Source organism: Podarcis tiliguerta (genome assembly GCF_965153285.1).
Source record: "Podarcis tiliguerta genome assembly, chromosome: 3".
NCBI classification, from domain to species: Eukaryota; Metazoa; Chordata; class Lepidosauria; order Squamata; family Lacertidae; genus Podarcis; species Podarcis tiliguerta.
In genome coordinates this window covers 106248004-106272104 of record NC_139536.1, presented here as the reverse complement: position 1 = coordinate 106272104, position 24101 = coordinate 106248004, and the positions used below count along the sequence as shown (strand labels likewise).

The following is a 24101-nucleotide window of genomic DNA, read 5'->3' as shown; positions in this document are numbered from 1 at the left end:
CACAGAGCCATCCTATAGTTTCTTTGCTGACAGCCTACAAGCCCCCCCGCCCCACCAAAGCATCTGTTGCATATTACTGAACAGAGAGCCAGGCAGAAACAGAGGGGGTCTCTTGGGGCTCACCATAGACAGAGGAAAGGGCCTGACCTAGAGTGTTGGAGAGTGAAGGGGAGGGGAGTTACAAGCCAGTCCGGGCAACTTCTTCTTCTAGACAGAAGCAACCCTCAGAAGTCTCTGTGTGTTCTCTGTTCTGTTTCCTTAATAAAGAAACTAACTGTAAGCTAGTCAGCGTGTCACTGTCTTTCTCTGTTCTGCGAATGACCTGTTATCCCTGTCGGATCCCTGACATCTTTTGTTTTAAAGATCCCTTTCTCTCTGTCTCTGGGCCTTCAGCAGATGCTATTTACTTCTTCTCAAAAAGCTTACTATGGCAACATGGAAGCTTAGAAGAAGTTAGGATGTTTTGCTCTGAGCCTAAGGGTATATCTCCACCAGTTGGCTTTTTCTAGATTGGCTTTAGCAGGCGGTGACATCTGCACAAATTACTGTGATCAGTCTTGAAACTGTAGGGTTGAGGTTTTTTTGGTGTTAATAAATGCCTTTTACTGTGCTAGCAGCAACTTCCAGGACAACTATTTCTTTACTGCTTTAAACCTTTACTGATGTTTAAGTCCTCCACCCACCACATTTATCAAGAAGTTCTACTTGCTTTTTGCAGATCTCTTTTGGGAACTTGTAATGAAGATGAGTTTATGTACACTGCTTCCTATTACAATACAGATAGTTAAAAGACAATTAGGTTATCTCTGGTATTGGAAGCAAAATCAGTAATTAAAGACACCTGGGTCAAAGTTCCTGGACTAAATGGTTGTCGGCGTCCATTTTTGTATGAGCTAATAAACTGCACACACATGCACACACATGCACAGCCATGGCTATCACTATCACGCATACCTTTGCTCCAACAGAACTACCATATTCCCTCTCCAAATTTCTTATGAGGACTGCAGTGATATTTTTAACTACTGTGCCACATTTGGAGTTTCCAGTTTAAGTGGTTTGTAAGGAACTGGGATGCGGGTGGCGCTGTGGGTAAAACCTCAGCGCCTAGGACTTGCCGATCGCATGGTCGGCGGTTCGAATCCCCGCGGCGGGGTGCGCTCCCTTCGTTCGGTCCCAGCGCCTGCCAACCTAGCAGTTCGAAAGCACCCCCGGGTGCAAGTAGATAAATAGGGACCGCTTACCAGTGGGAAGGTAAACGGCGTTCCGGGTGCTGCGCTGGCTCGCCAGATGCAGCTTGTCACGCTGGCCACGTGACCCGGAAGTGTCTTCGGACAGCGCTGGCTCCCGGCCTTTAGAGTGAGATGAGCGCACAACCCTAGAGTCTGGCAAGATTGGCCCGTACGGGCAGGGGTACCTTTACCTTACCTTTTTAAGGAACTGATGCCCAACTTGAGCTATGGGGATTTTGCTAACAGTTGGGTCTCTCTCTTGCACAGTCTCTCTCACACACATGATCCTACTCTTACTTGAAGGTAGAAATCCTATGAATGATGTGTAAATGTCACAACTGGCTTCAGTTCATTGTTTTGATGTTTTGAGCAATTTGAAGCACCGATTAGTACATCCACCTGGGGGACGGGGCAAATTAATGTCCAGGCAGCTTAATTGGTTTCCGTTCATGACAGCCAAAAGAACTTTCTTAGCACCAGATTTCCGAAAATACCTCATACATGCAACATATTTCTCTCACTTGGTCCCCGAAAGTCCAGCAATTGCTTATTCACCACAATATCCTGTTAGGGCCATTAGTGCTTTTGCAAAGCCATTGTGCTGAACCGTCTTTGGCTGATAGGTCACTGAGGAAATCATTTTTCGTTTGAGTGAATAGAGTAAGCAAATGTATTTCCCAGACTGGATGAAATAAAAAGCCCCTGTAATTTAAAAGCAAACAAAAATATTTATGCTGAAGCACTAATGATCTGAACTGAGTAGTCACATGCTGTGTTATATTTATGTATACTGAATAAAGTGTGCACTGTCTCTTAAGCAAAACAGCCTCCCGACTCCTACCTTCCACCAACACCTTCTAGCTGACACAGCGTGGAGATCTGGGGGACCATACTGGTCAAGAACCTAAGCTATGTGTCAGTCATGTTGGGGCTTCTTATCACTAAAGTGGCCCTTAGCAAGGTATTTTCATTCTGTCTCAGCCTGCTCCCTGCCCCCCGCCCTATTCGCAGCATGGAGATTATAATGCTGGCTTGCCTTACAATGTTTGTAAGGATAACAACAAGATAACACGTGTTATCTTTGAACACTCATATGCACTGTATAGATGTTAAATATTAATACCGTTGCTAATATTAATAACTCGCAGCAGTAGTTTTTCTAGACCGGGGTCAGCAAACTTTTTCAGCAGAGGGCTGGTTCACTGTCCCTCAGACCTTGTGGGGGGGGGGGGCGGACTATATTTTGAAAAAATGAACAAATTCCTATGCCCCACAAATAACCCAGAGATGCATTTTAAATAAAAGGACACATTCTATTCATGTAAAAACACGCTGGTTCTCGTACTGTGTGTGGGCCAGATTTAGAAGGCGATTGGGCCAGATCCGGCCCCCAGGCCTTAGTTTGCCTACCCATGTTCTAGACAGTTTAGCTAACTCGAGCCCTATTATGTGTGAAGCCTTAGTTCTTCAACTTTTTGCAGGCAGCCTAGCTTCTGCCCCACATGTTTAGAATTTACTATAGGGCCATTCAACACATTTCACAAAGGTCCATTTGAATTTTCCGTGAGGTGTACACTTTGAATTTTACAATTTTAAGGATCCTGGTGAGTAGTTTTAAGGGTAAACTTTAAAATGTGATGCAAAAAGTTGCCCTGTGTCGACTGTCACAGCTAGAATGACATTCAAACATTAAAGGAAAATGTGGTTATTTTTAAAATGAAAATAGCACACATGAGCTAGAAGAAGAAGGAACGGTTTGCTGCTACATCTGAACTGGTCAAGTATCTTATTCTTATTTGACCACCTGTGCTCTACTTTCTATTTCTTGGTCTGAAAACATACAGCTCGTTTGATGTTTTTTCATTGGTCCTATATCCATCTGGGATTAGCTTTTCTTTTGTGCAATCTTTCCTGTGCCAGCTTCTGACAAACATGAAAGGTGTTAACATAAGGAGGGTGGCTTTTGTGAGTTCTTTAGAGCAGATTAACTATTTTTGGAAGTAGTGAGGAAAGCAGCTAGGCACTTTAGGGTAGTACGTACTGGCCTTCTGCATCAGAAAAAAAGCCTCTCCTGCAACCTGAATGCATATGTAAAAGAATAGTTCATTGTCACTCCTGTCAAACTTCCCACCTTAAGTCAATAATAGTTTGCTCTTAAAATAAATGGAACTAACAATTGAGCAGCCTTTTGACAATCGCTTTAAAAGGCAACACATAAAAAACTCTGTGCTTTAGGAAGCTCTGCTGTCATCGAAGTTGTGATTTTGCCTTTGCTTCCCTGTCTATTATTGTCCTGTGTGCTGCTCTTACAATTCATGCATAAATCGCCTTGGATATAGAGAGGGCAGGAAGCTTGAATTAATTCAGTTTAATTGGCAGAAGACAGAACAAGAAGCTCCTCTGCTTGGAACTCTTCAGGGGTCTACCGGCCTGCCAGCCACACACAGATGTGCTTTCCCTGCATCACATCTGAAGATTCAGAAATGTAAATGAGTTTTCATAGTCAAAGCCAACACATAGCTTGCCTTTATGAATGGAACTAGCATGGCTTTCCTCTCCACTGAGAGCCACAGGCAACTCAAGCTGGTGACGCTCAGTTGCAACAAATGTCAATATGGTGTTTAAACCTAGACCTTCCACAGTGCCAATGGCATTTAAATTGCAGCATCATTTTGGCTGTAATAATCTACGATAGGAAAGAATGCATATGAATTTGGGAGGGGGCAGAGAAAGAAAACACTGCCTTCCCTTCTTAAAATGGTGCCAGTGTATTTATCAACATTTTACAATTATATCTATATATCAAATTATCTGTAAAAGTTAATTGAGGTTTAAAATGTTAATGTGTGTTCTGCATGATGTATAAACTTTATACTTTGAAACCAATTTACATTTGGTGGATTCTGCAGGCATGCCATGAAAATGGGTTTATTCTCTGGGTTGTGATATTGGACAATGATCCATAGTTTGCAGCTGTGGACAGCCTTCCACCTAGGAGGAGGCAAGTTGCAGTCATAATTCTGAGGATATCTGTAGTGAACTTGAGGTTTATTTTCTACTGAAATTCCTAAAGTTTGGATTGCAGAAGGTGGCAGGCAACTCCACATTCTAAGTTTAAAGTTGAGTGGGCAGCCAAAGTGCTAAATAACTTTCAAAAATACATCAAACCACCCAAGCTCTTTTCCCTCTTTGATTAAAATGGACTGATGAGGTAGGTGTCAATGGAGGTAAGTGTTCTTTGCATCTCATTTAGCTTAAGTGGCTTTCATTATATAGTATACAGAAGTCCTCACTATACAACAACAACAACAACAACAACAACAACAACAACAAATTATTTATACCCTGCCCATCTGGCTGGGTTTCTCCAGCCACTCTGGGTGGCTCCCAGCAGACTATTTAAAACACAATAAAACACCAAACATTAAAAACTTCCCTAAACAGGACTGCCTGCAGCCCTATGTTTTTATATTGTGCTTTTATATTGTCATAGACATCTTGCAGTTGGGGGAGAGGAGGGAGAGAGATGGGGAAATTGTTCTTTCATTCTGTTGCTTATTCTTAGGGTTTGTGTCAGCATCATATGGGTAGGTCCTTTGTTTGTGTATTTATTTATTTTTATTGATGTTGTGAGAGGTTAGGGGTTCCCGAGCTTGGTTGGCTGTGTTCAGTTGATTGCGGTGTGGCTTAATTGTGTGAGTGGGGCAGGCTAGGTATTGTGTCATGTTAGTGATTCATATGCTATTTTTTTTGGGGGGGGGATAGGTCATTGTCCTGTTGTGCTGTGTATGTAACAAAAGGGAACAATATTAGGGTGAAGGCATCCTCTGTAGCTTGTTCCCGTTCTAGTTTGAATTTGTTGATTAATTTTTCAAATTACTCTAAATAAATAAAAATACTCTGGAACAACCAAGTGCAGTGGTTGCAAAAAAAAGCCATATTGTGAAAAAACACACACAATGTGATTATGACAGTTCAGCTCAAGTTCTTGCAAGTCAATGAGTTGCTCACAGTGCTTGGTTTTGTGCTTGTTTATGATTTATAGGCAGAAACTGTTCTGAAAAACTTCATGAGCATGTGGGTAATTCCCATCTTAAAGCACATTTGAGCCTTTCAAGGCTTGCACAATGGTTTCATCTGATAAATTAGCTATTTTAATTAAATGAATTATTTTTAATGACTGCAGTAATGTTTCAGTGGATATTCTACTGGAAATCAAGGTCAACAGATAGCCGCCAGAATGTTACTTGGTGATTAAAATGTTGAATGATTTATTCATTTGGAACCCTGTGGTTTCTTTTGACAAGTTGCATTTCCTATCCAAAACGGTTGAGTTAATGAAGCTTTGAAAAAATAATCATTCAGATCGGCACTTCGTTTTGCTGCATGCTAATTATTGCAAATGTTGTATTTTAAAGGTGCCTGCAGTGTATAAAATGCCTTCATGTTTTCAGTTGTCGTAACAGACCAAGAGGCCTTTGAAGGAAGTATGCTTGGAACCAAAATCTTCTGTATGTAAAAAAAAAATAGGGTGGTTGATTTGATTTATGGTGATAGTTTTGTGCATTTTGAAGGTTTTATCAATATGTTTGGCTGTCATTACAGGGTTTCAAGCTACATTTCTCACATTTGGGATTTGCTGGACATGTTACAATTCTACACACAATGTTTTGTGTGCAGCTGGCACACACGTTTCCTGCAACATCTAGCAAACAAGAGCACGTGCCAAAAAGCCAGGATTGGCTATAGCCTCCTGCCGCATGTACTTGATGTGACAAAAATACACTTTATGATTCATGTAGGAAGCAGCCCTTAGTTCTTGGAGCTGTCGAGAGGAAGGAAGCCAAGCCAAAAGCACCAGATTTTGACGGGGGGGTTTCAAAAGCCCCACAATAGAATGGAGTTTTTGGATTAACAATTGGTTAACCCCCAGGCAGTGGTTTCCTATTTGTGTCATATAAAAAGCATAGCAATAGAGAGAAGCATGAAGGTAGTTGTGCAGTGCTGTAGTTAGGCTGCCAGTGCCATGTGATAAATGACTTACTTTCTGGCTCCGCAGTGGCTGTCCTGTTGGGCCGAAAGAACAGCTTCCCAACAAGTTGGAACAATTTCAGTAGTTTGCTCTGAATGGAGCAATTCCTTCATAAGGGAACATAATGGGCCCATTGTCACATGCTGTTCCTTATGTGTGCCCTTGAGGGACCTTGCTTGCCACGGAAAGTGTCAGCGTTCTCTTATGTCCACAGGACCGGAATACATCAAACAAACCGAAGCACACACGGGTGGGAGGAGGGGAGAGGGACAAACTAATTTTCCCTGTGGTTAGCATTGCAAAGACTGAGTCATCATACAGATTGCAATAGAGATAAGATGTAATGGAAAGTATCTGTGGTGTTGCTTTTGGCTGCTCTTAATTAATCAGATAAAAGCAGGGGACAGTGGGGGAGGAGGACCCAAGGTAATACATTGCAGAAAATAAGAGAAACTGTTAGAATTGTGCCAAACTGACATCCTTTGGCAGGGATGTGACGAATAGCTCTGCTTGCTGCCCTTTGTCTGAAGCTCATTTATCTATCCAAACAACAAGGTCACAACCTAATTCAGGAATATTGTGTTTTTAAAAGAGCCTGGTGAGGGCACTTGTTCAACTCAAAGGACAGCATTGGAAAAAAATGAACTTCATTGCAGCAATGTAGTTGGTGGCAGAGAGTTTATAGCAAGCAGGAGTTAGGACGTAGCCCTTGATTTATGTAGGATTTGATCTGGAGTTAAGGATTGGAGAATTCTCTCCCCTTCCCCCATCTAGTTTACTCCTTTCTTGCCCCACTGGATCACTCTGCCCTGCATTCCACTACTCCTGCCCTGAATTCTGGGAGAATTTCTGAAATAAATTCTGAAACAGAAGCAAGTGTAGTCTTCCACAGCTTCATTTGCAGATTATGTTTACAGTGGTACCTCGGGTTAAGAACTTAATTCGTTCCGGAGGTTCATTCTTAACCTGAAACTGCTCTTAACCTGAAGCACCACTTTAGCTAATGGGGCCTCCTGCTGCTGCTGCGCCGCCGTGCGATTTCTGTTCTCATCCTGAAGCAAAGTTCTTAACCCGAGGTACTATTTCTGGGTTAGCAGAGTCTGTAACCTGAAGCATCTGTAATCCAAGGTACCACTGTATCTCCTCTCCTGCCCTCTCTAATTTTACTGTTGAAAATGTGCACATAGATAAAAACATTCAGAAGTTTCCTGGGTATGATTCTTTGCACCATTTCATTAAGCTTCTTTTTGTGTAATGTTTTACTGATGTACACAGGTCCTCCTGCACATTGGAAATACACTGGGGAGCGGGGTTGGTAGGGGTTTCTGTTTAGCAATGCATATGTCCCCCTTGATGATTGGGGTGGTTGGGTAGGGAAGATGCAGATAACCTGAAAAATATATATTGAAAGGTGCAGCAAAAGTGTGCATGCTCTATGCTTCAGCCTCCATAGATCATGCAGACCCCACATGGGGGTGGGTGGGTTAATGTTTCCAGCCTTCATGTCACCTTTGCAGACATATCTGGGTTGCAGAGTTGGTTTTTCAACAGGCTTAATGCCTGAAGCCAGCATATGTGAATTGGCTTTGTTCAGTTTGAAAATCTGCCTTCAAGTACACCTGTTGCCACCTGTAGCCAGAAATAGAAAATACTATCATACAGGTAAACAGAACTTGCTGTATTCCATGTTGTGGTAATTCTGAAGCCATACAATGAATCATAGTACTCAGTTGTTGCATCAGCTGTGTGTTGCGTGGCGAGTTCCCGCCTCCCACCAGTAGAAATAAAGACACGTGACACAGATATTTAAGGTTAATGAGCGAAATTAGGCCACAACTTTATTGGTTACAGGTGATGAGCGGTATTGGCTTAGGCATTAGTCCTATCCGACTATCCGGCTTCAGCCTGCTTGCTTGAAGACCGGGAAGGGTTAACACCAGCAGGGGGAGCCCTGCTGATGCACATCAACTAGGTACTTCCCCGGGGTCACTGCTCGGGGGCGCGCTTTAGGCCCTGGCCTCCATAGGTTTCGGACAAGGCTACGCCCCCCAGAATCCTTTACCGGACTACCCTTCAATATTTGGGGGAGGTGATGGCGCTCCTCCCCCCCAACAGATCTGCATAACAATACCCCTACCAATGCCTAACCACCAAAACCAAGTGAGTTGTGATGATTTGCTACGAGGTAGGCAAAAAACCAAATGGCCAGTGCCAATTTGCCAAGTGGAAAAAATTCCTACCAGGCCCCTTAACGGCGACCAACCGAGGTCCATAGCAAGGTCAAAAGGGAACCTTAAGGGCGGGTGGATGGGAAAACCTTACCAGCTGCGAGGACCCAAAAAGGAAGATCCAGGGGCCACGCCTTGCTTAAATGAGGCAAGCCATGCCCCCCGAGCCAGCCGATTGGCTGGTTCAGGAGATGACGCGGCCCGAGGATTCCCCTGTTCGCGTGGGGGCTGGAAGCCAGCCCTACACGTGTATTGGGGGTGTGAAGCCCACAACACACCTCTTCCTGATGTCAGAAGTGGCTTTGAGCATGCAAGCAGAAAAAAATTGTGAGCCCCTAAGTCACTTGGAGAGTAAGCTACATGGAGACCAGGTTGGGCACATATTTATACGGGCAGTCCTCCTCTATCTTCTCCTCATGTTATGCTCCCATACTGTGGTCACCACACCTGAGCCCTGAACTTACTAGATGACTTTTGGCTAGCTGGACACTTCTGCCTGGATAGGTGATCATTTAGTAAACCATCATTTGGATCACTGGTGCTAAATAATGTTGAGACACAGAGCATATCATTTCACTCTGAAGACAACAATCATTCATTGCAAAGTCCTTGTTAATTAGTGGAGCTATGACCTCATCAGTGTACTGCACATTATACTACTGTATCTGGAGAATTAGCAAGTACTGCAGCCAGTTCAATTAATTGCCATAGTAGGAATTTAGCGTGTAGGGCTTCCATTGAAAAAAATAAAAAATCGGGCAGTTGGGCAGAGTGCTTACAAACTTGTTGCCCTTAAGGAAACCAATTCACACAACATTCACATTTTAGCTTGACAGTTCCGTTCTGAAGAATAGACCAAGAAGATGGAATGCTAGCCTGTCATATAGTGTTACTAATGGAGAGTTGAAGGAGAAGAAATACCGAACAAGATGTTGAATGGGTATACTGGGTTTCATTGTTAACAGGATTGGGCTTTGGGGTTTTTTTTTGTAATATTTGTGGGGCGGGGCTGAATTTGTTTAACCCACTTTATTGTGTGGGCAATGACACCAAACATATACAAAATGTAAGTTTCTGGAAATCTCACCATTTCCTTGCTAAAAGAAATCAGGAGTAATTCAGATACAATGGTACGTCTGGTTACGTACTTAATCTGTTCCAGAGGTCTGTTCTTAACCTGAAACTGTTCTTAACCTGAAGCACCACTTTAGCTAATGGGGCCTCCCACTGTTGCCATGCCGCCGCTGCACGATTTCTGTTCTCATCCTGAAGCAAAGTTTTTAACCCGAGGTACTCTTTCTGGGTTAGCGGTGTCTGTAACCTGAAGTGTATGTAACCTGAAGCATATGTAACCTGAGGTACCACTGTAGAAGCTTTTCACTTTGGTAACAGTGTCTTTGGCTGAATTAGAGGAGGGCCAGGACTTTCAGTGGTCTTGAAAGCAGGAATTGGGCAGCATCTAGGTGGTACAAATGCCTTTTGTTGAAGATTCGATTTTCCTTTGTTCAGAAGTTTAACAGTAGTAGTAAGGAACACACTTTGCATGTGTGAACTTAGCTGATAACTCCCTCTGGGCTTAGCATGACTTCATCTGTTAGGAACAGGCTTTGTGGCTTAGGCAGTTTATGGTAAACAAACAGCTAGCCTCTAACTGGGCAAAGTGACAATTTGGCAATTAGACGGACTAGTTTTTAGCTGTCACAGTAACCGATCCCCTGTATTTGGCTGCCATTAATTATGCAGACCAATACTGTAGAGAGAACACTTGGTCTTTCATTGAGTGGTCTTTCGGCTGATTCTGCATTGTTGAAATGGACAAAATGCATGCTTGCAACCTTCCTTGGAGCATTAGGATACACAACACTTGAACAACAGGTTTGAAATTGTAACTTATTTTCTTTGGTAATGTCAGCTGGTGACAAATCTGATTTAATGTTCCAAAGATTTTCTCTGGTGCTGAAAGTAGGTTTTCTCTTTAAAACACACACATACAACCTGATCCTGTCACTTCAGGAAACGCGGTGCAGCAGAAATAAGATTAGTGTCCCAATTTAATATTTATGTAGGTGTCCTAGTAAGGCACATCCTACAGTCCAACAGCATAACAAAGAAATACATTGGCACGCATCTAAGAATCTAAGATTATAAATTCATGGAGGATAGGAAACATGGTTGCATAATTAGCTGAAGTTATACCTCACGGCACACATTCTAGCTATGCTTCATTTGGAATCTTTCCCATCTTTTATTTCTAAGGAGGAAAAGGTGCAGCAAACAATATTTCTGTGAGTTTTCTCAATTTATGTTACTTTGTGTGTTGTTCATGAATAAAGATAAAGGGACCCCTGACCATTAGGTCCAGTCGTGGCCGACTCTGGGGTTGCAGCGCTCATCTTGCTTTATTGGCCGAGGGAGCAGGTGTACAGCTTCCGGGTCATGTGGCCAGCATGACTAAGCCACTTCTGGCGAACCAGAGCAGCACACGGGAACGCCGTTTACCTTCCTGCTGGAGTGGCAGCTATTTATCTACTTGCACTTTGATGTGCTTTCGAACTGCTAGGTAGGTTAGCAGGAGCAGGGACCGAGCAACAGGAGCTCATCCCGTTGTGGGGATTCGAACTGCCGACCTTCTGATCGGCAAACCCTAGGCTCCTTGGTTTAGACCGCTGCGCCACCCGCGTCCCGTCCAAGGCACCTTGGTTTCCCCCAAACAAGTTTTGCCATCTTCCCCAGCCTAGGCCCTACTCCTTACTTGCTGCCATCACTCCCAAAGAATCCTGGGAAATGTATTTTGTTAAGGCTTCCTTGGGGAAGCCATTTGTCTTAAATGTGCGTAGCTCAGTCGGTAGAGCATGAGACTCTTAATTTCAGGGTTGCGGGTTTGAGCACCATGTTGAGCTAAAGATTCCTGCAATCCAGAGAGTTGAACTAGATGATCCTTGTGGTCCCTTCCAACTCTACAGTTCTATTATTCTTTAGCCATATGGTGTGGCTGTGCCATTAGTCTCAGATTATGAGCCTCAGGAGATCTGGAATCCCTCACTGTTTCTCTCCATAAGGTACTCATCTTAAGCTGTGGTTTAACAACCTTTGGTTTTCTGGATGAAGATATACTGCAGTGCCATAGCCTAAGCCGAGTAGTGCTCACAGTGCATCGTAATAAATATTAGAATAGGGTTCTATTTGTCAGCTGAGTAATATCTCTAATGCTGGGATGTTGTGAGAGAACAACACAGTGGTGGACACAAAGGGGCTTGAACTTGATGATTTTGCCAAACTGTTGAACAATCTTTGGGAAGCTTGAGTTAGTGTGAGCGACAAGTCCTGACTAAGAGCTTTCAGAAAAAAGGCTACATGAATAAAAGGCAACTGCTTTTTTAATTATTATTACAAAGCAGATGGCTGGAGTTTTTCCTCTGAATTTTGCATATGTAGCTGAAGGCATTGTGTATTTGGATTGTTTCTTAACTCGTTTTTCATCACATTTAGTTTTTGACTTCACAGTTTAGTCTTTAAATGGTTCATTAAAAGCAAATAATCCATACCTTCCACGTTTTCACTTGTGTAATACTTCTTTTTCATTGCACCTGTACCTTTCCTTGGTCTCCTGCTGCTGTTGTGCATCTTTTTGTTTTTCTTGTTTTATTACTTGAAAAGCTTTTCTATTTGAGCTAGTACATTCCAGGATCACCTAGTGAATGCATGGACACTGCAGGCTCAAGTGGTCATCTGTACTTGGCACTAATTTTAAACAAAAAATATTGCAGTGGGGTTCCCCCCACCGCACAGATACCCCACCCCTACAGTTATTATGCATGAACTAGCTAAGTTATTTGGTGCTTGACCTAGGATATGTGCACTCGATGAATGTGCAAACTGTTTCCTATTTCAGGGAGTTGTCTCTATTTTATAGAAAGTAAAAATGAGTACCTTCTGGCTAGCCACATTTTTGTTAGGATATTTCCGTTCCACCTTAAAAGGGAGCAGGATGTTTGTGTCACAGCCTGCGTATTTCCTGTTTCACAGGATGTTTCTGTTGTGTCTTTGCTTTCGTTTCTTTCTCTGTGCCGGAGACACTGAAGTAGGCAGTCATGTTTTCTCTTTGTTCTGACCAACGCTGAATAAAGATGTAAATATGCTCTCCTGAGTGCATCTTTCGCTGTGTGCATTGTCTGCTGATAGAGCGTGCATTGGCTCTGGAATGTGGCAAGCTATTTCTGGAGCTCGTGTCGCTAATTGTTGATATTGCGTGTCTACGGGAGATCGATGGACGTCCAGAGACGATGTGGAGTCATGATGGACTTTGTCTCCCTGGCAGTATCCCAACAATTTTGAATTCATACTCTCTGTATTCTTCTAAGATTAGTTGCAGATACATATATCAGGGACCAGATCTAATATAAAATGAAGAGCAGTTAGGTATCTCCATACACAAAATCAATAGAGATTTTCTGTGCCAAGTTTCTTTCTTTCTTTTTGCTCAACTTCCTTAATAAATTCAGTTCAATACAGAAATTTTTCTAAAACAATACACAAGTCCCTGCTCACGAATCTCAGCAAAATTTGTCTTCCTCCATTAAGTATAAAAGGACCACAGCAGAAGCTGAAAATTAAGTGCCCCAAAATTAAACAACAAATACTCTGGCATGCAAATTATCAGTGAAACAATGTAATCGTTTCTTGTTATCCATGTAGTACCTTGTCAAACTACTAGTTAACTGTGAATTTCGCCCAAAAGTTAGCCAATGCCTAAAATAGCCACTGATGCTATTTAGCCCAAGTCACAATGTGTGAAGAAAACAAAATTCATGGGAAAGTAACTTGGCAATCTTTTTTATAAAGTGTGATTGGACAACTGTAAGAAAGAGAATATTTCTTGATCTGACTAAGAGGCTGAGCTATGAATTATGAAGTCTCCGACTGCAGTCTCACGTCCACCATGAAATTGCTTGTTAATCTTAGAGCATTCTTCTTCTTCTTCTTCTTCTTCTTCTTCTTCTTCTTCTTCTTCTTCTTCTGTGTGTGGGGTTGTGTTCACATTAGCAGTAAGGTCATTTCTCCCACTGGGTTTCAAGCTGCATTTGCAGAGTGTTGTTCATTTGGGGTAGGGATGTTTTCACCCCATACAAATGGTTTCTCTGCCCCTGCAAGACCCTTACAACCAGAAATCCTATTATGTTGACATCTATGCATGCCTGACAGCTGTCTCAAACATTCACAACATTCTTAAGTATGAAGCGATTGCAGGTAATTATTATCATTATTTTTAGATTTAAGCTGGTTTGAGGAAAAATGCACCAAACAGCATTCCCAGTTGCTATATAAATTCTATTATCACCATTCCCTACATTAATAACACACTACTAGTAGTCCTAACAGAAATGATGTTTTTTCTCAATATATAAACTGGCAGTTCATGCGTTGTACTCTTCATTTTAAAATAAAAAAGCCATCTGGATTGAACTCCGATTTGTGAATCGGAAGTGAATATTGGCGGGGCGGGGGGAGCTGCTATGAATCTGAGTATTTAAAATACAGTATCCTGAGAGATCCAGTCTTGGAAAGGGAACTTTGGAAGCTATTTCACGGGCCAAATGGCCTGCCTTTCTTTGACATGAAATACAGTTGGTTTTTGCTTGATCAAACTGATGCTTCAGCACTTTTTGCAGGGTTCTCCTTAAATGTGCTGAAGCTAAAGAAAGCTCCACTGCTTAATTTGAGTAAGAGCCTCATAAATAAATGCGGTAAAATCTGCTCAAGCAAGAACATTCTCACGGTGAACTTTGTTTTTTTGGCTAGAGTTCATGTTCACATTTTGCATTGTGCTCTTCCTCCAAGGAGCTTGGAGCAGGCATACATTGAGCTACCAGGTTATATCTACATGCCAACTCTGAGAGGTAAAAAGAGTGAGTGATGCCAGCCTTAAGTTTCATGGAGATCCATGTATCTGAGCCCCATGGTCCAAGTCCAACACCATTATCACTAAATAGCACTGGCTGCTAGGGCCAAATGATGCATGCGGATGGGGCAGTCAGATCTGTTTGTTCAATCCAAATGATATTTGCAACACAGTGGCTGTGTGAGTGAGAGGAACTGAACCCATCCCTATCTTATCTTACTGAGAAGAAGAAGAAGAGTTTGGATTTGATATCCCGCCTTTCACTCCCTTTAAGGAGTCTCAAAGCGGCTAACATTCTCCTTTCCCTTCCTCCCCCACAACAAACACTCTGTGAGGCAGTGGCGTAGCGTGGGTTGTCAGCACCTGGGGCAAGGCAAGTAATTTGCGCCCCCTAACCCGGGGCAAGGCAAGTAATTTGCGCCCCCCGCTGCACTGTCCCTCCCCCAGATAGTCTCTCTCTCCACACCGCACACCTGGCACCCCCCCCAGTGGGCGGCGACCCGGTGGCTCGGATCGGATTCACACAGCCAGCACTGCAGTGAGAGAGAGTGAGCGAGCCAAGTAGGGGCAGAGAGCTGCAAGTGCGAGCGCGCGCCCCCAGATGTTGCGCCCGGTGCGGCCGGCCCCCCCTGCACCCCCCACGCTACGCCACTGCTGTGAGGTGAGTGAGGCTGAGAGACTTCAAAGAAGTGTGACTGGCCCAAGGTCACCCAGCCGCTGCATGTGGAGGAGCGGAGATGCGAACCCGGTTCACCAGATTACGAGCCTACCGCTCTTAACCACTACACCACACTGGCTCTCTACTGAGATGCACTGCAGCCAGCAGTCACCACGCTGGTTCCAGTTTGCTTTTGGTATTGGAGCTGGACAGAGGGGGGAAAGGGTTTGCGGGATGGCTGTGTTCTAGCTCTTCTGTGGGAGGCATTATTCTTCTGAATATCAGTTGCTGGAAATTTTGGGTGCACAGTTCTGTTGTGCTCGTGTTTAACTTGCAGGCTTCCTGCAGGCATCTGGTTGGCCTCTGTAAGAACAGGATGCTGGACAAAATGGTCCAGTGGACTTGCCTTATGTTCTTACAAGATGGAGCTCAGGGAGTTAAGGACATGGAAATCAGCTGCATGCCCCTCCCTTTTTGTTAAAATAACTAAATAAATTAGATCCCTCTCCCCACTTGATATGTGCATGAGCAAATGTTTGACTCTCAGCCGGAGAGTTCGAAACCGAACTAGTTTCTGTTTTGCAATACAATGTCTTAATTATACAAATAGCTAAGCTGGCATCACTCTGCACAAATTGAATCTCAGTGGATTTTATGGGTGTTTTAACTCAGGCTTCTTGTTGGGGAGATGGGAGTCATTGCTAGTAATTGCAAACACAGCTGATGAAGTCCTTTTCTGTCTGGGCAACTCGGAAATGTGTGGTGTAATCTTGTGGCTTATTGTCTATCCGACTACAAAAAGCTGACCATTAAAAATAATTGAATATATTCTTCAGGCTTCCTTGCCAGATTAAAATGACTGAAGAAGGCAAGAAGGTGGGGTTGGGTGGGGAGGAAATGTAGCAATGTGGATGTGTGTGTGTGTGTGTGTGTGTGTGTTTTCTAGCTCCAAGGTCCCGCATTTGGCCGAATCTGATCTGTTTCAGTCACTCTTTCAGAACTGTGCCCAAAGGAGAGCTTATCTGCCTGGCCTTTAATTTGAACTCAGCCTGATCTTTTATTTCCCTTCTCTCCCCCTCCCCCCTTTTTATGAATATTACTCACTCTGGGACCCCACAGCTAATTCTCCCCTGGCCTCCTCGCTGGCCCAAGTAGGTCTAATTTAGCCAGCTAGCCCTGGTGACTATCTAATGTTTATTGGATGGATTTCCCTCAAATTCATTTTTGAACTTTGAATTTTATTGTTATTCATGCTTTTATACTGTATTTTATGCTGCTTTTATGTTGCATTACAATTAAGTGTTTTAAATTTGTTGTTAGCCGCCCTGAGCCCGGGCTTCTGAACCAGGAAGGGCGGGGTATAAATAAAAAAATATTATTTATTATTATTTTAGTGTACTTAACAGGAGTAAGTTGCAGTAGTTGCTGCTAGGACTAAGTGGTGTTTCAAATGCTTAATGTGAGCTTCTGTATTGCACAGAAGTCTCAGAGTGAAATTTGAAAAGGGGGGGGGGAGAGAGAAAGATTTCTGAAAGTGGTGCAGCTTGCTCTTTTCTGCAAAGCCTATGAGTCAGCTGTCTTGATCCATAGTGATGCTTACCACCAAGGGAAGATGATGGCCCAAACAAGGTGGAGATCAATAGCCCCAGAGTTCTGGAAAACATTGTGAAATATGGTGAGGCCCATGGATAAATATCAAGGTGCTGGTTCAGGACCATGGTTAGAGTCCAGCAGCAGAAGTGTCTTGTTGGCATGTTCATGGAGCTTCCATGCCAGTGGATTCGTATGAGAAGGGCCAGGGTGTGAATGCATCTCCTCAGATTCTAGGGATGCAAGTGAACTTCATTCAAGCCAGGCTTAGGAACCAATGCCAAAGCCTCTCTTTGTGAAGCCCAACCTCAAATAAAACCCCTAAACTTCCATCCAACTCGGATTTTTATCTGAACACTCCATCAGCTGTCTCAGCTGTGAAACCCTCTCAGTCCTATGGGGAAAGGGTAAAGACACATTCTCAGAATGGGGCATTTAGACCCCATTCACCCCCCAGAGGGGATGGGTGCCCCACTCTTGAACTTTGTCCCTGAAGCCCCCTTTGTATTACCCCCATAGGACCAAAAGGATCAGCATCACTCCACTCGGTCCTATGGAACAGGCAGAAGAAGCTGCAGGAGCAGATCCAGAGGATATGTGTGGCAAGTTGTGCCCCCAGGGCTCTCCACCCTGTGTGTTCTGATTCATCTGTGCAGATATGTGTGAGGCAGGTCAGTGGTTGCAGCACCTTGGAAAGCTCCAAGTAAGCAACTTGTTCCCACAATAGCTGGAGGTGAACTTAGACACCTTAAGAGTCCCTCCAGGCAGTCTATCTTTCCTGAGCTCCACCCCATAAGACCTTTGGCTCAGGTTCAGTAGTCATTAGGCTCAGGTTTAGCGTTGTGGTACTCTTCCCCAGCTGATGGTACAGCAGCACTGGACTTAGAAGGCTCACATGTCTGAGATTGAGAGTGGGCCACCATCCTAAGAATCTGCCTCTGGAGCCCCTTTACCCTCCTCACACCCTCAAATTGGCTTTGAAGAACTATTTGAATTCTTCCAAATTTAGCAGGGAAGACTTGTGTACTTTCCAAATTAGTGCAAGGCAAGTCCATCTTTGCTGAATCCTCACATTTGACTTCCAGCTTATTCCTGCCAATCCTTCTTCATAGTGCTGCCTTCTCATACAGTCAGTGTAGTGTTAGTGTGCTGAACTCACACAAGGTTGTATGAGCAGCAATTTGTGAAAGTGAGCTGGCATCTCAGTAGCAGGGAGCAACTCCTAGTGTAAATGTTATCATTTTGGGGGGGGTCTTATTTTAACTTGGATTTCATCTCGTTAGGCGGCTGTTGTTTTTGCTACAATTGTTGCTAATTTTAACTTAACTGGATTTTTATAGCTTTGTGTTGAAAGCTGTTATGAGAACCTGTCTTGAAGAGTGGGGCAGTAAACGTTGAAATAGAATAAGTATATTTGAAGAAGGTAACAGGTTTCAGGTGTGGATAGGAAGTGGGCTGATGCAATCTGTTGAAATATAGTTAAATGCAGTTAGTTGCTTGTAGTGTTCAACAGCTGCTGGTGCTCTACATGTGATGATTCATCCTGATTGTAAAAAATGTAATCCAAAGCTTTAAATGGCTTGCAAAAGCCACATGGGCTATGAGGCCATTTGAATACCTCCCCTAAGAAGTGTACAGCTTTTGTTATGGACCCTTAGAGAATGCAGCATGGCTGTAATCTGGCAGAGATTAGTTTGTGCTTCAGCTGAGAGAACAAATGTTTGTCTGAAATGGACCAAGCTTTTGTTGGGATTGGTAATGATCTACAAAGGGGACTCTTAGCTAGAAGACGATGCCTTAGCAATCTATAATGTCTTTCTCATTCATTAGCGTTACACTGAATGGCTTCAAAATCTTTAAAAGTATATTCCATACTCAGTTACAAAAAGGTAAAGGGACCCCTGACCATTAAGCCCAGTCGTGACCGACTCTGGGGTTGCTGCACTCATCTCACTTTACTGGCCGAGGGAGCCGGCGTACAGCTTCTGGGTCATGTGGCCAGCATGACTAAGCCGCTTCTGGCGAACCAGAGCAGCGCATGGAAACGCTGTTTACCTTCCCGCCGCAGCGGTACCTATTTATCTACTTGCACTTTGATGTGCTTTTGAACTGCTAGGTTGGCAAGAGCAGGGACTGAGCAATGGGAACTCACCCTGTCACGGGGATTCGAACCGCCGACCTTCTGATTGGCAAGTCCTAGGCTCTGTGGTTTAACCCACAGCGCCACCCGCGTCCTATGTGACATAGGTAGCCTCTAATCTAGGGGTAGGGAACCTGTGGACCTCCAGTTGTTGTTGCACTCCAGTTCCCCTCAGCATAGCCCCTAGGCAGGGATGATGGGAATTGTAGCCAACAAAATCTGTCGGACACAAGGTTTGGGACAGCTGGTCCCAACTGGTCATGCAAGCTTTCCACATCAGTGTCTTGTAGCCACTTCACTCAAAAACATTTCACTGATCAACAGAGAGCTGCTATGCATTGATGTCATCCCCTTCTAAACATTTTATTCCGAACGTCATTCACTGAGTCTTCCTCTATTCGGGTAGCGCATTCTGAGACATATTCTTTTTGTAAACCTCTGCCTCCTTTATTCAGTGGTTGATTATTAGTGTGACTTCACAGACACATTGTTGTTGCTGTTGTTTTTGGCAGGGGAGGGGAATGTGTGCCTGCAGGTAAGTGAAGTGTCTGCTTCCTTAAGCATTTTCTAAAATGCTTAGACAATCACTTGAAGACAGAGAGAGGAATTGCATCACATTGCTCATAGCTATGCATGATGAGTTTCTGTCCCTGCAAGGATGCTCTTCCATAATCCAGTACACACCGTCATTATCTTCAGCACCACAGTAATAAGGAAACAATAAGCTGAAATCAGTCATTTTGTGATGAGTTGCCAGAAGGATTTTAGACTTGGATGGGTAAACAACTTTTAAAATTATGTAAGGGAACTGCATGCATATATATATAAAAAACAGTTTTTCTTTGACTTACTCTAAAACCATTTTCCTATACCTGCAGTTTTTTGAAGTTTCTCCCTGAAGCTCAGTCTGGTATTTTACCTATCTTGTCCCCAGCTCCCACTAAGTCTTGTGCCTTGCTGTGTTCTGCTGTACTCAGTGAGGTGGTAGAATCCAGATATGAGAAAGAGTAGAATGTACTCTTCTAACAGCAGCTTGGGAAATGCCACTTTTTGAGTGGTCCCTCATGTAAGAAAATGGTTCACAAATTAAGATAACTAGTACATCAGGGACAGATTCTACCCTAGCCTATTCCTTACTGTACTAGATTTCTGGTTGCCGGGAGCTTTCCATGAAGGGAAGGATTCCCTAATATGTTTCGCCCACGTACATCCTTTTGCAGTCTGAAGTGGTAACACTGCAGTTGGCCATCTTGTTTTGTTCCAAGTTTATATCAGCCCTGAGAGGATCCTGTTTGTGCTCAGTGGCATCCAACTTTTTACTTCCCTGTTTTAAAAAATTAAAGATCTGGGTTACAGTGGCTTGTGGCACTTAGTTCATTATCCTTTGTCATTATGCTGACTCAATAGTCATTATGCCTTCTGTATTGTGGGATTTCTGGGCTCCCTGCAGTGGTATCAGATAGAAAATGATGCAGTTAGGTTCTGCCCAGAATGGTGAATATATGCTGCTTTAAGGCTTGCTATCTTCTCTTAACATTAAGGCTGATCTGTCTTTATTTTGCTCAGTTTCAACTTCATTGAGGCTTCTTTAACTGACTTAGGAACTAAGGATATCTAAACACTAAATTTACTTGATGGAAAGAAAGCATGGTGCAGCTTACATCAAACCCATTATTATTATTTTATTTGCAAATAATTACAATGTTTCCAAGCACTTAGTTCAGGTCACTTGTGATTAGTTCACGTCATATATCTAATGACTTTGATAAGCGATGGCAAGTATTTGTGCTTTCTGCTCCATATCTTTGCTTAACAGTGGCGGCGTCTGTCCTTTAGCATTTAGCATGGATCATTCACTGTTTAATTTCTTCCTCTTAATGGAAACAGATGCAATTTGGTATTTTGTAATTAATGCGAATAGAGAGACTGTTCATTGCTGAGGTGGATGCACTTAGAAGTCCATCTTGCACTGTGCCGATACATTTAGTTCAGACAATTAAGTCTAAGATTGAACATTAATGCTAGAATTGCATATTGATCACATGATAGTCACTTGGCTCAGATGGTTGCACAAATTTCTCACATGTCGGAGGCACTCTCGGAAGCCTTGTAGAGGAGAAGACCCTTCTGTTACTACCTCAATAGGGCAGACTTGTAAAATAGTTGCGTCTAATTTAGGCTGCCCTTAATGAGGCAACAGTCAAAACTCACCATAAGCTAGACTGTGGGTTTATTACTGATATTTAATAGAATCTCTATGTGGATGCGGGTGGCGCTGTGGGCTAAACCACAGAGCCTAGGGCTTGCCAGTCAGAAGGTCAACGGTTCAAATCCCCATGACAGGGTGAGCTCCCGTTGCTCGGTCCCAGCTCCTGCCAACCTAGCAGTTCGAAAGCACAAAGTGCAAGTAGATAAATAGGTACCGCTCCGGCAGGAAGGTAAACAGCATTTCTGTGCGTTGCTCTGGGTCGCCAGAAGCGACTTCGTCATGCTGGCCACATGACCTAGAAGCTGTACGCCAGCTCCCTCGGCCAGTAAAGCGAGATGAGCTCTGCAACCCTAGAGTCTTCTGTGACTGGATCTAGTGGTCAGGGGTCCCTTTATGTGGACGCAGTACGGTGGTGGTGGTGAGTGGAAAAAGGGAGGAAACCTTTTTTAAAACAACAACAACAACAACCCAAATTGGGGGAGGGAAACAGTAATATTTTTTTTTGGGGGGGGGGGAACCCTGTGCCCTCAATTTTCCTCCTTTCCCCTGTCCTTTACATCTCCATGGTGTGTTTGTGTGTGTGGATGGATTTAGTGGAAACATCCCTGTATTCTCTTCTACTAGCTCAGCCAGGCTCCCACTAGCTGCCACAGAGTATGTTGGCACAACAATGAAACCTGGATTGAAATTAACAGTAAAAGAGATTAAACACATCAGCACCTACATGCCTGGATAGGCTTGCTAAAACTATTTTTGTTATTTAATGATATGTGTACATTGATAAATGATAGAAATACACATTGAGCAGTGGTCACGTGTCACAGCGATATTGGTGCTGCAGTCATCAGTAAAGCAGAAATCATTAAATTGTGAAGGAAATAGAATGTTGAGAGGATGATAAGGCCGGGAATTTACATACCAGATTTTAAAGTAATTTGATGTTTGCCTTTGCAGGTTTCTTAAAAGCTCCACAACTCACCTGTAACTCTTTAATCCACAATTTGTCACTTGTTTAAGTATTTGCATGAGGTATTTACAGCGTGGTGAAACCTAATGCTATGGGCTTCCTATTGCTTTTCGTCCAATTGAAGAACCTTTGTTCATTTCCACTGCGTAGTCAGTTGAATGTGCATTGCTTAGCATTGTTTCTTCCTAGATTTTTTTTTAACTTTAAAGCATCAAAAATAGTTCTGCACAGTGACTCCGGAGGAGCTGGTACACTGTCTTTATCACCCCTATGGAATGATCAGGACATGAACACTATAACATCATTAGAGAAAATGTTTGCTAAATTCGGCTAGCTGCTTGGAAGTAACAAGATCTTGACCTTAATGGTCAATTAGATTGCTGTTTCGTGTTCTAAGATGAGCAAAGAACCATCTATGACCCAAGGGTATTCTGCTGTATGAAATTTTTACATTTCTACAGTGAATAATGCCTGCCAGGAGTTTTGACATAGTTAAATTGAATTACTGGTAACCACGATAAGAGTTCTCTATTTATTGTTCCACCTCGCCTTCATAGTCCTAAAAAAGCACACAAATAAAATTAAAGGAGGTGTTCCAAGACAGTTAAGATTCTGCCGTGTACACAAATGGTCTTTTAATTATACCTGGGGGTTTCTGCTATGTATCACTGTTCACCTTGTATTTGTTGTACTGACACCTTTAAATCAAAACAAAAATAAACAAAGAAAGCTGGGCTTCAAAACTAATTGCATCAGTGTTGGCCATCATTTAAGATTTTAGCTGTTATGAATTTGTAGTGACGAATATATTGGAGTTGTGTAGAAACAGCTTTCATGGTTGTGTCATGCAAGACAGGGATGCACACTTTGCATAAAAGAGAACTATTTTCGCCCCCATTTGAAAACTCCGAAGGATGAGACTGCTTTCAAAGCAAATTAACTTTCACGGTCACAACTGTTGTTCATTTGTAACAGGAAATACCTGCTGTGCTAACTATTTCTACACTGAAACATCCTCAAATGCCATGGGTGCACCTAGCAATCTCAGAAATGTCGTTCATGCTGCACTCCTCCATCCCCTGGAATGCAGAAATTTGAACCCGGAGGGTCTGACTGAGAGCTACTTGGCATGTCAGGAAGAGACAATAACAGGGGATGCGCAAGTATTTGTATACCAGCCTTTGCTAATCAGGTGCCCTCCATATGTTTTAGAGTACAGCCTCCCATCAGCTGGTTGGTCAGCGATGAGTGGACATTTCTACCCTTGCTCTCTCATGCTCACATCTGAAAATTCATTCAGAAGCACTTTTAGGAAGTTCAATTCAGTTCCTTTTTCTTGCCTAGTGCTGCTTGAGAATGCCTGAAGCTGCTATAAATGACAGGAAGGGTAGTTTAGGATTTCTATAATTTGAAGAGCAAAAAAAGAGGATGCCATGGCAGCCATTCAAAACAAATAAATGCAATTTGTCTCAAATTTTCCGCTGAAAAATAGGACGTGTCTTGGAAAAAGAGGACACATGGCAACCCTAGATAGGCATAAGTTTAGAAATTGTGTGGATTAGGGCTGGGCAATATATCAATACAGTGGTACCTCAGGTTAAGTACTTAATTTGTTCTGGAGGTCTGTTCTTAACCTGAAACTGTTCTTAACCTGAAGCACCACTTTAGCTAATGGGGCCTGCTGCCGCCACCACGCCGCCGGAGCACGATTTCTGTTCTCATTCTGAAGCAAAGTTCTTAACCTGAAGCACTATTTCTGGGTTAGCGGAGTCTGTAACCTGAAGCGTATGTAACCTGAAGCGTATGTAACCTGAGGTACCACTGTATATGCATCATCTAAAAATGATTTGAAGTCCATATCGTGATAACCATTTCATACTTTTTGACCTGGCAATATATCGTGAATCCTGGTGTGTGTGTGTGTGTGTGTGTGTGTGTGTGTGATGCAAAAATCATGATGCAGGGGAAGCTGTGAAGCCAGCCAATGCCTCTACATAACTCCATCCTTATTTCAGAAATTGTGATATATCTGTATATCACAATGTCTATGTGGTGATATATCACGATGTTGAAAACCAGATATTGCCCACCCCTAGTGCAGATGAAGCAGTTGATGGGGAACTGCAGCAAAGGCAGAACCAAGGGG

General features: G+C 43.1%; 1 protein-coding gene across 2 annotated transcripts in view; it reads left to right on the top strand.

The window, feature by feature from the left end:
* The window catches only part of PLCB1 (phospholipase C beta 1), a 455632-nt gene that overhangs the window by 62254 nt on the left and 369277 nt on the right, over nucleotides 1-24101 (top strand). The gene's annotated exons all lie outside the window — the stretch shown is intronic.